Source organism: Ambystoma mexicanum, chromosome 8 (assembly GCF_040938575.1).
Source record: "Ambystoma mexicanum isolate Mex_15411 chromosome 8, UKY_AmexF1_1, whole genome shotgun sequence".
Lineage (NCBI taxonomy): Eukaryota > Metazoa > Chordata > Amphibia > Caudata > Ambystomatidae > Ambystoma > Ambystoma mexicanum.
Genome location: NC_090929.1, coordinates 372,568,558 through 372,583,948, shown reverse-complemented (window position 1 = coordinate 372,583,948; position 15,391 = coordinate 372,568,558). Strand labels below are relative to the sequence as shown.

At 44.3% G+C, this 15,391-nt stretch overlaps 1 protein-coding gene across 3 annotated transcripts in view; it reads left to right on the top strand.

The window, feature by feature from the left end:
- The window catches only part of LOC138471948 (discoidin domain-containing receptor 2-like), a 679,729-nt gene that overhangs the window by 218,869 nt on the left and 445,469 nt on the right, over window positions 1–15,391 (top strand). Inside the window, exon 3 of one of the 3 annotated variants that reach the window (XM_069609835.1) lies at window positions 965–1,043. The exons of the other annotated variants lie outside the window; for them this stretch is intronic. The gene's annotated coding sequence lies outside the window, so the exon portion shown is untranslated. The remainder of the gene's footprint in view (window positions 1–964; window positions 1,044–15,391) is intronic. 3 annotated transcript variants of the gene reach the window in all.

The window sequence follows — 15,391 nt, the reverse complement described above, 5'->3', positions numbered from 1 at the left end:
TAAGAACATTCTGCTAACCACTTCCTATATTCCATGAACATCCACACCGCCATGTGACACAATTACAACCAATGTCCCTTCCACTTTCTACTAAGTGAAGAAGAGGCATCCAACTACTGAAAACCATTACTACACTTTACAAACATAGAGGCACCCATACCTCTCATCCAAATCTTAACTCCAACGTCCCCCAATAAAACTCACGCACAACTCCCACACACCCTTCAATTGCAAACCGGTATGTGCCTCAACACATACCACCTCCAACTAGGCTGAGTATCCCTGATACTCGGGTATCTACTTCACTACTCAGTGACTCCATTACCCCAATTGTGCCCATGTTGAAAGTATTCCTCAGTACATCAAGCTCCTTTTTGGGAGAACCCAACTTCATACACCCAAGCAACACACAAACGTCAATAACTCTGCTAAAATCCTCATATTATCATGACGACTACTGTAAAGTTCCTAAGCACAACAACCATTAACTTTGCTTAACCATCAGCACATATACACTTTAACATAACCAAACTCTCATTAATTCTGCATTATAAAAGTCCCAACTGTGGAGAAAAGCATTAGTGCACAGAAACTCTAATTTAGTTTCCACATAACAAACTCTAGCAATGCTGACTACGCAACCTATACTGCAATAAAAAGTCCATCTGTGGAAGGAAATGTGTGTTAGTTAAACATGCCAGTAACACTCTATTCCACTACTAAGCATTTGTTAACAGAGGCCACAACTTTTACAAATACTGAGTAACATTTCAAAATATCACTAGAACTACGCATGTTTCAATCACTTCCTTCAAAAATGTCACTTTAAACCTCCTTTAAAACCCTTCACATCAGGATTTAAATCCTGCACACCCCTGGCTGACTGAGCACAAACACCTTTGAAACCTAAACTCAAAACAAAATTTGTAAACAAAAATTGTAAACCTTGTTCTCTGATCCTCAGCATTCGACCAATTTGATGGAGCACCCACATATCAGGACAACATATCCTACAAGAAGCTACAACCAGCCCTCTAGATAAGGTGCGTATCGTGCTTATTTACGCATCTAATTATGGGAAATACGGATGATTTTTGTTTGTACTGCGTACCATGTACGCTGTGTTTATTAATTAAAAAGAGCATACTTTCCACCACTAGATGGCACTGTAGCAAGCTCCTGCCTTGAGGCAGGCAGGCCCTTCTCTTGCCAGTCTCTCTGAGACATGTATCCTAATCCAGGGCTCAACCCACCCCCTCGGCCCTGGAAGACCTTTCCAGAAACGCACGTGTCCTTCTGCTATGTTTTTTCATTTGTAGAGTAAGCTGAGAGAGGAGGCCACAAACGCGGTGACACCAGCCAGGTAAGCAACCCGCCCTTCTGCTGCAGGCGCTTTTCAATGTCCTTTTTATTTTCTGTCTGACAGCCCGGACCGCTATCTGATCGAATCTCGCATGGTCCGGGCTGTCAGAGAGAAATAAAACCGCAATTGAAACCAGTTCAAAGTATTTTGTTTCTTACAAGGCAAATCCATCTGCTCGGGTCGGATGATCAACCAACTGTCCGTTTCCCAGAGTCACAGTCCCCCTGAGACACAGGCTGTGTCCCTGATGAACTCCACCACAGTGTTATTGACGCAGCCTGTGTGTCTCGTGGGGGCTGTGACTCAGGGAAACATGTTTCCTTTGTCATCAGCAGCATAGCCCACCCCCCCGCCCTGTGACTCTGTTGCCCCCATGCCCCCATTACCGTGTCATGCCTCCTCTCCATCCCCCGTGACTGTCTCTGTGCCCCCATGCCCCCTCGTTACCGTGTCATGCCTCCCCTCCCTCCCCCCAACCGCCGTGACTGTCTCTGTGCCCCCTTGCCCCTGTTACGTGTCATGCCTCCCCTCCCTCCCCCCATGACTGTCTCTGTGCCCTCTTGCCCCCGTTACGTGTCATGCCTGCCCTCCCTCCCCCCACCCCCGTGACTGTCTCTGTGCCCCCTTGCCCTCAGTTAAGTGTCATGCCTCCCCTCCCTCCCCCCGTGACTTTCCTTGTGCCCCCTTATCCCCGTTACGTGTCATGCCTGCCCTCCCACCCCCCGTGACTGTCTCTGTGCCCCCTTGCCCCCGTTACGTGTCATGCCTGCCCTCCCTCCCCCAGCCCCCGTGACTGTCTCTGTGCCCCCTTGCCCCTGTTACGTGTCATGCCTCCCCTCCCTCCCCCCACCCCCTTGACTGTCTGTGCCCCCTTGGCCCCGTTACTATGTCATGCCTCCCCTCCCTCCCCCCACCCCCCGTGACTGTCTCTGTGCCCCCTTGCCCCAGTTACCGTGTCATGCCTCCCTCCCTCCCCCCACCCTCCGTGACTGTCTCTGTGCCCCCTTGCCCCCTGTTACGTGTCATGCAACCCCTCCCTCCCCCGCAACTGTCTCAGTGCCCCCTTGCCCCCCGTTATGTGTCATGCCTGCCCTCCTTCCCCCCGCCCCTGTGACTGTCTCTGTGCCCCCTTGCCCCCCGTTACTTGTCATGCCTGCCCTCCCTCCCCCCATCCCCCGTTACGTGTCATGCCTCCCCTCCCTCCCCCCACCCCGTGACTGTCTCTGTGCCCCCTTGCCCCGTTATCGTGTCATGCCTCCCCTCCCTCCCCCCACCCCCGTGACTGTCTCTGTGCCCCCTTGCCCCCCGTTACGTGGCATGCCTCTCTTCCCTCCCCCCACAACTGTCTCTGTGCCCCCTTGCCCCCCGTTACCATGTCATGCCTCCCCTCCCTCCCCCCACCCCCGTGACTGTCTCTGTGCCCCCTTGCCCCAGTTACTGTGTCATGCCTTCCCTCCCTCCCCCCATCCCCCGTGATTGTCTCTGTGCCCCCTTGCCCCCCGTTACGTGTCATGCCTGCCCTCCCTCCCCCGCCCCCCATGACTGTCTCTGTGCCCCCTTGGTGTGTTTTATAGCGCTGAAAATAAAGTGGCTAAATCAGGATATTTTTCTTTTGCATCATATCGTTTTCCATTCAGGATGTGGAAAATAAAGGTACAGTGATATTATTTTGCCCCAACATGCTGCTATAAGGATTTACATGTTGTCATGATGCTTTACTATGCAATTTGGGTATTTTGCAAGTAAACTCTATAGGACAGTATTTTTGTAGGTCTTGACACCCAAAACGTAAATATTTGTAAGTATGGAATGGAAAAAAGTGGCCATGCCCAAATTGAAAGAGTGGGTTAAAATCCCTGCTTCGCTGTTTAACGTAAGTGTGTGATCCTGGGCAAATATTGTAATCTCACCCTAACTTCAACTGCAAAAAATGGAGTGCTTATGAATGATTACGTGTACACCCTTACTACAATAGGACAGTTTTAATAAGTGTAGGGCCACATTGGTGTACGCGGGTGCTCCTCTGCTAGTAGCTCCAATACTGCTGAATAGAAATGCATTATTTTAAAGGTTTTTATAAGCTAATAAAAAAAAAAAAGAAATGCATTATTGCTGCACTGGCCCGCCTCCAATCTCGTAACACTGGATTTGACAGGCAGACAGTCCGACCAGCCAGTCAGTGCACCAGAAATTCTAGTATAGCAGACTCTGGTAGAACCAACATTACATTTTCTCCCCTGTTGCTCCCAGCAACTGAAGTGGTTTGGGCCGTCCAGAGTACTGCTCCCCACTTTGCAATGTCCCCATTATGATATGATATAGAGTCTTTCATTGCACACCAAATGCCATTTGGACAGTTTCTAGGACCTTCAGGATCTGCAAGAAGTGGGTGTTTCAGGCTTAAAAGAGAGAGTTAACTGATTGTAACATTGAAGCTGCACTAGAATAGTCTCATTACAAGTAAGAAGTTAAATGCCCTTAAACAGATACTTTTGCCACCCCTCCACCATCTCTGAAGTTAGTGCTTCTCCCAACATTTGAAGGGTTAGCCCTGTCTAAATTGTACCACAGGTGCCCCCCTGGATGTGTGCACTTGTACTTACAAGTTATTTCATGGCAGAATATTTTCCACAAGTGTAATAAAATGGTTAAAGGCAAGCCAGACAACTTTGAGCTACAACTCTTTTTGTCTACGGGTCTGATTTTACATATGCACTGGGTGTATATGTTGGATACGTTTTACTCTCTTGCAGAGGAGAAAACTCATTTTTACTCTCTTGAAATTGCATTTACTCTCTAATTTCAAAAATCATGCGTAAAATACTCCCACCTCAAAATTTTATCTGGAGCACTGGCTACAACCGTCAGTTTCAAGCTCACACTCTTTAAAGGTCATACAGGCCTCACATGACATTCATCACCAAACTAAACTTAATCTGCTATTGCACTAATTAACAAATCTTCAAAAGCAAAGAAAAACAAATAACTCTGTTCCTTGCCCCTTGTGTCCACATCTTTAAACAAACAGTACCTTTGGGGACATGGCCCCTCCTCATGTCCACTTCATTAAACTAAAATACCTTCAGGGACACAGCCCCTCCTCATGTCCACATCTTTAAACTAAAATACCTTCAGGGACACAGCCCCTCCTCATGTCCACATCTTTAAACTAAAAGTACCTTCAGGGACACGACCCCTCTTTCGGCTCAATGATGCAGTGCTCTGCATCTTTGCGATATTGCTTTCATAACAATGCGAACACAGCACACCATAATCCGATCCCTAATTGAGAGCGCAGACTTGAGAGCGCAGACTCTTCCAACTTCTCCTTTTTGTACTCTTCTGTACAAGGAAACCTACACAGCACAAGCCGCTCCCTGCACTCCTCGCTGGCACACATTTTGCAAGTGTGTCAGTCCGCCTGAAAACAGCCGGTTCCAGAGCCTGATATATACAGCCTTTTCTCCTCAGCAAAGCCAGAATTAAGAGCCCTTCCAGCGCTGAAATGGGCTCTAAATCCCTTATGGTGTTGCTGCATATTGGCTCTGAGCCCCTCCATAAGCACATTTGTGACTCTGAATACCTCCAACTGTGTCATGGGCTCCAAGCCCCCAAGTGTATTCACAGGCTACAAGTCCCTTGGGTGCAGGTACGGACTCCAAGCCCTCTCAAATGCTGGAATGGCCCCCAGGACCCACCTCTGCTCCAGGCACTTTGTACCTTAGCCCAAACTCCTTCAAACAACTTTCCTGTCACTTCTTGGCGCAGCTTAGGTTGACAACCTCTTCTGATGCTGCTGCCCTGGGCTTCAAGCCCCCATCTGTGCAGCATGGCTTCCTAATAATCCAGGCATAACTCAGACCCCCAGGCCTCTTCAAATCGCTACTGCCTTGGGCACCAAGCCCTCCATGTCACAGCTTGGGTTACCAACCCCTTAAAACAGTCTTTGGGCCCTCAGCCCTGCCAAAGTCCCTTGACTTTCTCTGTGCTTGGCCTGTCTAATTACTGACAGACCAGCTGGCCCCTGGCTTTGGCGCATTTCCTTATTTTCTGCGCCTGTGCCCTTGGCGCTGGGCCCTTCTGCGCCTATAGCATTAAGCACTCGCCATACCTGAGAGAGAGGGTCTTCCATGGTTTGGGGGGCGGTGCTTGTCTCTTCTTCTGTGCTGTCCCCCAGCACAGTCAGCATACGCGTCGCCAATGTGCAGTTCTGTGTTTTAGCAAAATGACTCTGACATCAAGGTGTGGATGAGTAACTTCTTTAATCAGTTTCCAAGCATAACATCCAGTTTCTAGAGTCATTATTCATCAGATGGCAAAGTCCAGCTCTCATAGACAAGCACCGGCATCCTCTCTCTCAGGCTACATCTCTCAACTCCCTCAAGAGAGCACCAGTCACACATAAACATTCTAGGGTTTAAAGTTTTTATTTTCAAATAAACAACATACACAACAACAAATGAACCTATGTCATCAACAAGTAACCTAAAAACATCTAGTAAATGTTAACCAGCACAATAACATATCAGATCACATCAATACCAAGGTCATTTAAAAAAGGCAAGAAATAAAGGAAGAAGAGAAAGAGGAAAAAGAAAAAGAAAATAGATCAAAGATTAAAGAACCAAAACATTGTTGTACTATCAAACATTGCTAACAGTTAATAAAGCATCATACAATGAATCAAAGAGAGAACCATGTTGGCATTATAGTTAACAGACCTGAGACCTTGCAATCCAAATAATAGGTATATATCAACCATAAACTTCAAGGAAACTTCCCCAAATGTCCCAAAATTTCTCAGCGTCTCCTGAATCTCTGTAAATGGCCTTCTCATAAGGGGAAACAGTGAGAAGTTCTTCCACCCTTTCGGCAATGTTAAAGGAGCTGCTTGACTTCCACATTCTCAGTATCATCCTCTCAGCGATCATACACGCCCGGAGTAACCAAGTTTTCCTTCCAAAGGTTAAATCGTCAAACTGAGATATGTCACCTAAAATCAGAAGGGAGCCAGATAGAGGGATTGTAAAATTCAAAACCAATCCTAATCTTTCACATACATGTTCTCAAAATGTTCTTGTTTTCGGGCAAAACCACAACAAGTGACTGAGGGAGCCACTTGCACTTTTGCACTTCCAGCAGAGATCGTCCTCCAAGATTTGCCTCCGGAATAACCTAGCTGGTGTCCAGTAGGCTCTAAAAAGAATTTTAGTTTGTGATGCTCTAAGGCCCCAGCCCAAACTCACCAAACGAGTATTCTCACAGCAATGTTGCCAACAGTTTGGATCAATGTCCTCTCCCAGCTCTTCTGCCCAGATAAATGGTAATCTTAGATCCCCCTTTTGGCAAGCCTTCAAGAATCCATGTAACATGGCAGGTGGATGGAAAGCACTTGAACATGTTTGAAGAGCCGACCAGGCGACATTTAGAGTTTCCTTATGAGGCACTTCAAAACAATTTGCCACAATAGTTTTCAATTTACGGTATTCAGCGAATGTACAATCCGCCATGTTATGAGATTGGCAAAGTTGTGTGCATGAGAAAACCTTTCCCCTGATATTTCAAGGCGGGGTTGAGCCAAATGGAGGCATTTAAGTGCCGATAAGGATCTGTATTCATACGCTTGGATATTTCACACCAGCAATCCTGCAAGAAACTAGTCAAGGGATTTGCTTCTTTGGATTTACTTTTCTTAGTGGTTAACAGAGCTTCTGGATCCAGTTGGGACACCATGCCACACTCCGACACCAAATCACATGGTTGTTCATGAATAGAATCAATGATCTTGCATAGATGGCGTGCAGAAAAAGATAGATGGTAATCACTAAATTTCGGTAAATTCATCCCACTGTGTTTCAAGGGAAGTTGTAGTTTACAAATCGCCAGCCTTGGCGGTTTCCCATCCCAGATGAATCTTTCCATAACATTGTCTATTTCTTTAAAAGAAAGTGCCCTGGTATCCTGATTGGTAACATTGACAAAATGTAATTTATCTCAGGTGCTAGATTCATCTTTATACAATGTATTTTCCCCCGCGTAGTCACTTTCAGGAGACCCCATCTTTCCAGATCTGATTTTAGCTTGGGGAGGAGCAATCCAAAATTTATCATTGCTAATTTCAACACCTCAGCACTAATCCATATGCCCAGATATTTCATTTTCTCCACACACCATCTGAACTGAAATTGGGCACAAGTAGCTTGTAGACACAGATTATTGATGGGAAGTATTTCAGACTTACCCCAGTTGATTTTGTAGCCGGAAACTCTTGAAAACTGCTGAATATCATTCATTAATTGAGGTATGCAGGTAGCCGGCTCTTGAAGGGCAATCAGTAGATCATCTGCGTACAACCAGATTTTATTTATTTTTATTTTATTTGCATTTTTAAAGCGCACAACTGTCCTCGGGCATCGAGGTGCTGTTACTGAAGGCTCACTTAACGTAAGTACAATATGTGGACACAGTAAGAGATTGGTTACGGCCATTACTCGTGTTCCAGGTTACATGGGAACAGTGAACATTACAGTAATAGGATTGGTTACAACAATAAAGAGTTTGGTTACAGTCGTTGCTTGAAGTTACAGGTACCTAGGAGCAGTGTGGGCAGTATATGTTTACTTAAATAAGGTGGTTTTCAGTGCCTTTCTGAAAGCAATGAGTGATGTTTCTGATCTCAGTTTATGTGGCAGTGAGTTCCAAGATTTTGGTGCTAGAACTTCAAAACTCGATACGCCGGTTTTGGATCTGTTGACTGTGGGAATTGAGAGTTGGTGTGTGTACTTATCCCGCTTAGGCCTGAGTGATTGTACTTGTTGTATTCTTTCAGTTACATAGCTGGGGGCAAATTGGGAGAGGCATCTATGGGTGATAGTGAGGGTCTTGAACAAGATGTGCTCTCTAACTGGGAGCCAGTGAGCTGTTTGTCTTGCTTGGGAGATGTGCTCCCTCTTGGGGATACTGAGGGCTGCTCTTAGTGCGTTGTTCTGGGTAATTTGTAATCTGTTAATGTTTTTGGCAGAAGTGCCCAGTAGGAGTACGTTGCAGTAGTCCTATTTAGCACCTATAGTGGCCCTGGCAATGTTGAGGCAGATTTCAGTGGATAGGTGGGGTTTAACAGAATTGATTATTTTAGTTGTGAGTGCTGCTATTGAAGAGATGTAGCTTACATTTCTATCCATGCACAGTATTGAGTCTAGGTACACTCTTAGAGTTTTTTCAGAGGAGGAGACACTAATTACAGTGTTCTCAATTTTGAAATTGTGGTATTTGCTGTCAAGTTTTCTAAGGATTTCCTTGGGGCCAACCAGAAAGATCTCCTTCTTGTTCCCATTGAGACAAATTGTTACGATTGCTACCAATTATTGGTTTTAGATGGACATCTGCTCTCAAGCATATTGCTAGTGGTTCCATAGCTAAAATGAACAACAGAGGTGAGAGCGGGCAGCCTTGTCTCGTACCTCTGTGAAGTGTGAATTTATCAGAGATGAGGCCATTTGTAAGAGCACTCGCAGATGGATGATTGTACAATAAACACACCCATTGTTGAAAGTTCTGACCAAATTTCATTCTCTTCAGGCATGAAAACAAGAAGGTCCACTCCACATGATCGAACGCCTTCTCTGCGTCCAGCGAGATCACTGCATTGGCTACTGGCTGAGAGTGTCCTTTTTCAATTGACAGCAAGAGGTGTCGCATGTTATCCGCTACTGCCCTTCCAGTGACAAAACCAACCTGGTTTTCATGAACAAGAGCTGTTAATAGCTTTTCCAATCGTACAACCAATTGTTTGCCAACATTTTGCAGTCACAATTAATCATACTTATCGGTCTGCAGTTCTCACATTTTTAAGTAGATTTATCTTTTTTCGGCAGAACAGTTATTAATGCATGGCGCATTGATTCGGGCAGCAGACCAGTTTCAAAAGCATTTTTGTATACATCACATAAAAGCTGCAAAGCTGAATCAGGTCAAATTTTATCAAATTCACCAGGTAGGCCATCCGTTCCGGGAGATTTACCCATGGAAAGTTTTGAAATAGTTCATTTTAAATCCTCAATTGTGAATTGTCCTTCAAGACTAGCTGCTTCATCTTCTGACAAACAGGACACCTCATATGAATTAAGATATTCATCAACCTCAGACACGTCACATGTCAGTTCAGATTCATAGAGTTTACCATAAAAGTAACAAAACAACTTGTTTATCCCTTTTTGTTGAGTTTCAATGATATTATTTAATCACTCAACTGCACTGATGAAGCAATTACTTTCATTTACCTTTTAATCTGTGTGCCAACAACTTCCGTGCTTTTTCTCCATTTTCAAAATAGTTAATTTTCTGTCTGAAAAGTGCATAATCTATTTGCGAGGAGATGATCTTATTCAGTTCATATTTGGCTTTTCTCAATTCAATTTTTGTCACTTCACTTCTCGTGGCAGCAAATTGGTTATCTAATCGCTTAGCTTCCTCTCTCTTGAGCTCTCAATTGTATTTGCCTGCCTATTTTAGACATCAACACTCCACAGATAAAGCATTTCAAAGCTTTCCAGACACTAGAAATTTGAACATCATCAGTCTGATTTATCTGAATAAAGTTATCAATTTCTTCTATAATCTCCTCTCTAAATTGGTCATTTTTGAGAATATTGGAGTTCATTCTCCATCTTGCGGATTTCGTCAAAGTATGCTGCAATGAAAGACTTACGGATATAGGAGCATGGTCCGACAGAGCAATTAGGCCAATCTTGGAATCGTAGCAACTTGAAGTCACCTGTCCTGAGGTCAAGAAAAAGTCAATGCAGGAGTATGTATTGTGACAATGAGAATGAAAAGTGTAGTCCCTGTCTCATGGGTGTTCTAATCTCTATATGTCCGACGATGTGAATTTCCTTATTAAACTCTGTAATGCTACATTGTTTCTCTTAGGGTTTCGGGAACGATCCCCATTTAAACGATCCAGTTCCGGATCTAGCACCTGATTGAAATCACTCGCCATGACAATTGAATTCACATTGTAGTTTTGAAGCAGTGCGGCAAGGTCATGAAAGAAAAGTGGATCATCCAGATTTGGAGCATACTCATTACACAAGAGTATTTTAGCATCTTGCACTTTGAGCAAAACACATATTATTCTCCCCTCTTTATCTGACTTGCTCAAGAGGACTGATATTGGCAGATTTTTCTTAATAAGAATTGAAACACCCCTTTTACTAGAGTTAAAAGTGGAAAGGAAGGTTTCACTAACCCAACCCCGCGTCAACTTTTCAGCATCAAGATCGTTCAGATGAGTCTCTTGGAGGAGGGCAATGTCACATAAATTTGATCTCAGGTAAGATAACAATTTGGACCTCTTGGCCACAGTCTTTCATCTACATTCTAACCAGTAACATTCCATTGTCAACCATGACACTCACTCCAGATTCCATTAGGATGCAGGATAAGACCAGATCCTTACATATTTCTTAAAGAGCAAAGTCTTGAGCCCTTTCCTCCTTTCCTGAAGTGAAGGAGTTTTGAAGCTGTGCTCATCGAAAATGGGATGTCATTCCATGTTGTACCATTTCCCTGGGTAATAGATAACAATGTCTGTTTCATGGCTTCCACCTTGCGAGATGGTCTCAAGCCTGGTGATGATGCAGCTCTAGAGTGATGCAACCCAACAGAATTGAAGACATTCCCACTGAGGGAGGCTAGTGTCTGGGTAGTCACAGCCTTATATATGATGTATGCTTTCTGGAACGGCATTCTGTCCAGAATAGGCAGTCAATGTAAATGCTTGAGGATTGGAGAGCTGTGGTGAAAAGTATTGGTTGTGATGATTATGTAGATCGTGACATGATGGACAGCCTTTGGGGGAAAAGTGCGAGGTTTTGACCGTGGCAGGATTGCATTGCTGTGGTCCAGGTGTAATTTCACAAAGGCCTGAACCGTGGTCGGTCAGCCCGACTGAGAGAAAAAAGTGTTGGTCTTCTGGAGGAGAGATGGTTAGTACCAGGCATTTTGGGACTTTTTTGCATTATCTTGGTGGAATCCTCAATTGGCTGTACTTGATATAACAAAGCAATTTTGTTGATTTGTTTGATCAGTCGTTAGGTTGATTTTCAGATTAATTAAAGGGTGTATTCATTGATGCGTATGTTTACTAGTGTGTACTATCATGAAGGGCAACCAATGTGCAGATCATTGCACAAGTGGAAAGAACAGTATCCAGTAAATAAGTATACAACAAAAATGTAGTCAGTGAAAACGGCGTGGAGAAAATACCTCTTCATTGAAAAAATTGCCAGGAAAAAAGTAGGCAATACATGAAGCTGAAATGTGGCCACAAATGTAGTGCTGCAAGGGTAATTGTTAGGGTTAAGGAGGGTTTGGTGGCCTGGTGATTGCCTGGTTTAGGGTTAGGATAGGGGTTGGGGTAAGGATAGTGGTTAGAGTAAAGATGTTGGGGTTTGGTTAGTCGTTCATTTAGATTAAATGTCAGAATTAGTTTTAGGGTAGGAGTTATTGAAAAACTGGGGCTAATAGAGTAAGGGTTTGGGTAAACGTTAAAGAAACTGATTAGGAGATTGAAGGTGGCTGGTGATGTTGGCGTAGGATAGCGGTTAGGATAATCCTAGTGATTAGGGTGAAGTAAGCATCAGCGTTAGTGGTGAAGTTGCAGTTAGGGGAAGGTTAAGGTTGGCATTAGAGCATGGGTTTGGATTAGTGCAAGGGCTATGTACTTTGTGGCAAGCTGGTGATGGGGATGGAGATATGTTCACTGTTCCTTTTCTATTTATTTTGGATTAAGATGCAAATAAAATGCTTTAGCGCACTGAAGGGTTAGTGCTCTGTCAGAGTTCAGGGGTAGAATAAGGGTTGTAATTAGAGTTAGGGCAAGGTTTGGGAATGGAGTCAGTGTGATTGTGGAGGCTTTGTTACAGGTTTGGGTCATATTTACTGACATTGTACTTTTGTGCTTTTAAAAATAGCTTTTTTTGGCAACCTTATTACTGGCAACAGTTACACACTATGGATTGCTTGTATTGAATGGCTAGATTTTTAAAAATGTCTTTTTGCTAACTACATTTTCACATTTATTTATTTATTTATATATTTGTATAGCGCTGCAGCCCGCAGGCATCAGAGCGCTTCACAAAAAGACAGACTAGAGTATAGAAACGGGACAGGCCAAAGGCCACATGTAACAGACATATGTAGACATATAACTACATTTTCCTGGGGACATTTTCACATAGAACCGAAAGAGCAGATGTACCACAGGGAAAAAAGGATAGAAGTGGCTCGGTGGCCGTAAAGGTAGGTCAGTAGAAGCAGAGGTATATAGATGAGCAAAGAGGTTAAAAAATAGTGGGTTGGAAATCTATACGGACAGATATAAAGATGAATGATCACCTGGGTGGATCAATATTGGGCACTTGCATAGATTAATAGATTCAAAGCTTTCCATCACACACACACACAACTTAATTCAAACAATAGTCCCACAAATTCTCACAGTACACAAGACTTCACACGTGACAACCCAAGAGACTTTGTTCTTGAAATCATAGTTCTATGGTTTTGCCCTGCAAACACTGGCATCTGATTTCAGAACTGATCCATCAAACAAGGACCCCTTCTCCCACCAAGATGTCATGGACAATGTCACTGTTTATATGACTTACGTGCGCGCGGCCAGTGCAACCTTTGATGGACACCAGCTGGACACTTACATTTATTATTGCCTTACATTTTACGCTTTGGAATGGCAATTTAAATGTTACTTCAGAAAAGATTTTCATCAAATCCAATTTCCTTTGATTACATAAGTTTTGCCTTACGAGTCCACCAAACATGGGTTGCGAGCTGTGATTACTAGATCAGTCTATCAAACACGGATGGCCAGTGCTCCCTTTGGTGTTTGAAAACGGGAACTCTTTTTTTTTTATTTTTTAAAGCTGTTAATTTTAAGGTCATGCATGCTTAATCCCTGCTTCAGTAGCAAGGAGACAGCTATCCAGGGGAGTCCTAATGATATGTGACTCTTGGCGAGTAAGAAATGGTGTGCTGTGTGGTAAGTGACTTTTTTATGGCTGGCTAGTAGCTGGCAAGTAGAATTTTTCCACCCTGGAACATGTTTGGTGGTATTATGGCAGTAAAATTGAGTGCCATTGATGTAATACCCATCACACACCCAATGCACTATTTTTACTTGTGCATAGTTCCGATCATCTGGATCTGTGCTTAATTTTGACATTTAATGCACATTACAATCATCATGCTACAACATTTACATAGGGCCTTAAGTAACAGGATCCACACTTATGTTCTAACACTCTCCACCTGCAGGCCTCAACTCTGCTCTATTCCCTTCCCAACCCTCAGCCCTTCCTCGCCCTATAAATCTCCTCTTTCTATGAGATCAGACATGAAAATCCTGATGGAGAAACAATATGCAAACTCTCGGACACGCCTAGGCGCTCTGAGACCACAACTGTGTGGATTTGGAGCAGTATAAAAGCACTATAACATACCATAACTGAAGGATAGTATGGGAGGTAGTGGTGGCCGATTCTCATGAGTAGAGTGGTGAGGTACAGATTGAAGAGTGCTGTTGAGAGCAGAGGCATTGCTGGGGGGGCAGAGGGGGCTATAGCCCCAGGTCATTTGGTTGTATCCCCGGATAGAAGCTCAGGGGTTACAAACAAAAGGCTAGCTAGCCCTGAGTCCAGACATTAGCTTAGTCCCAGATCTTTTACAAACCTAGCAACACCCCTGGTTGAGAGCAGGCTATTATGGGCATCTGCACCTGTAGGACTGGGATAGGAGGTAGTAGATGCCAATGATCTTAAATTGTGCCCTGAGATTGATATATATGTGTTCTGATGAGAGTGGGATCCTTGGGGCCCTCTGGGCAAGACCTGGTGGGATTCAGATTGTCTATGGGTGATGGGTTGCTGTGTCGATTGTATAGGAAATGGGTCAACTCAAAGCTAAACCAGGTGGCTCAAGAGGCATCAAGATTCCTTAAGTTGGTTTGCATGAAATGCTACTGATTTATCTAATAACACTTGGGTATTGATTGAGGCACCAGAGGACTTAAAAAGCTATTATGTGCTTGGGGTGAAGTGGGTAACATTTCAAACAAAAAAGCAATTTGCCTGGGGTGAGTTCCCAGCAACCACGTAGAATGTGATGAGGAGGGAGAGGCTTGGCTTATATTTCAGCCAGGGCCACGTCACCAGGCTGTCGCCTGGCAAATCTTGTGTATAGTAAGGGGGTGAGTGGCTAAACCCCCCATGACAATAAGATAAGGAGGGAGGCATTGGATGCAGCGTACTCTCCCCACGTCTGCAAGGTGTGTCCCGTGTGAGTTGGGAGAAGCAGGGCAGGGCTCTCAACATGGTGCTCCAGTGATGAGAGGGAGCACCATGCCGAAATCCCTGCTACCAGTGCAGTGACACGGCTCTCAGCAGGCAGCTCCCTCTGATCATGGGAGCGTTGTGCTGAGAGCTTTGTCGCTGTGCTGGTGGCCAGGCTCTCGGTGCAGCGCTCCCGTGATCAGAGGAGCGCTGTGCTTGGAGCCCTGCCTGCACATCATTATGGGATGTCTGAGCCATACCAACTTGTATGTCCCAGAAATTGTCCAACGGGGGCTATGCCACGTCACTCCCCCAGTATATAATAAGGCATATAGACGTATCCCAATTATGTTGTGGAGAAATGGTCAAGGATGTCTTTTCTATGTATATCAACAGGAAGAAATGCCCTCAACATATGGGGCAGTCATTTACTCTTGAATTGGAATGTATTCGGAAATAAAATAGATTGCATTAACATGGAGGAACATTTCTTAACCCTTTTTTTCACAGTATATGAAAGCAGTGTAGCATTAGGATGAGATTATGAGGACTTTAAATGAGGTGCAAGTAATAGGAGTTCATGAGTCACACTGAGATCGATGACAGAGGTGCAGGTAGGCAGGATAGGTTTATAATGACAGTGGTATTACGAATAGAGGTGTGGGAGGAGCGTTCAAAGACA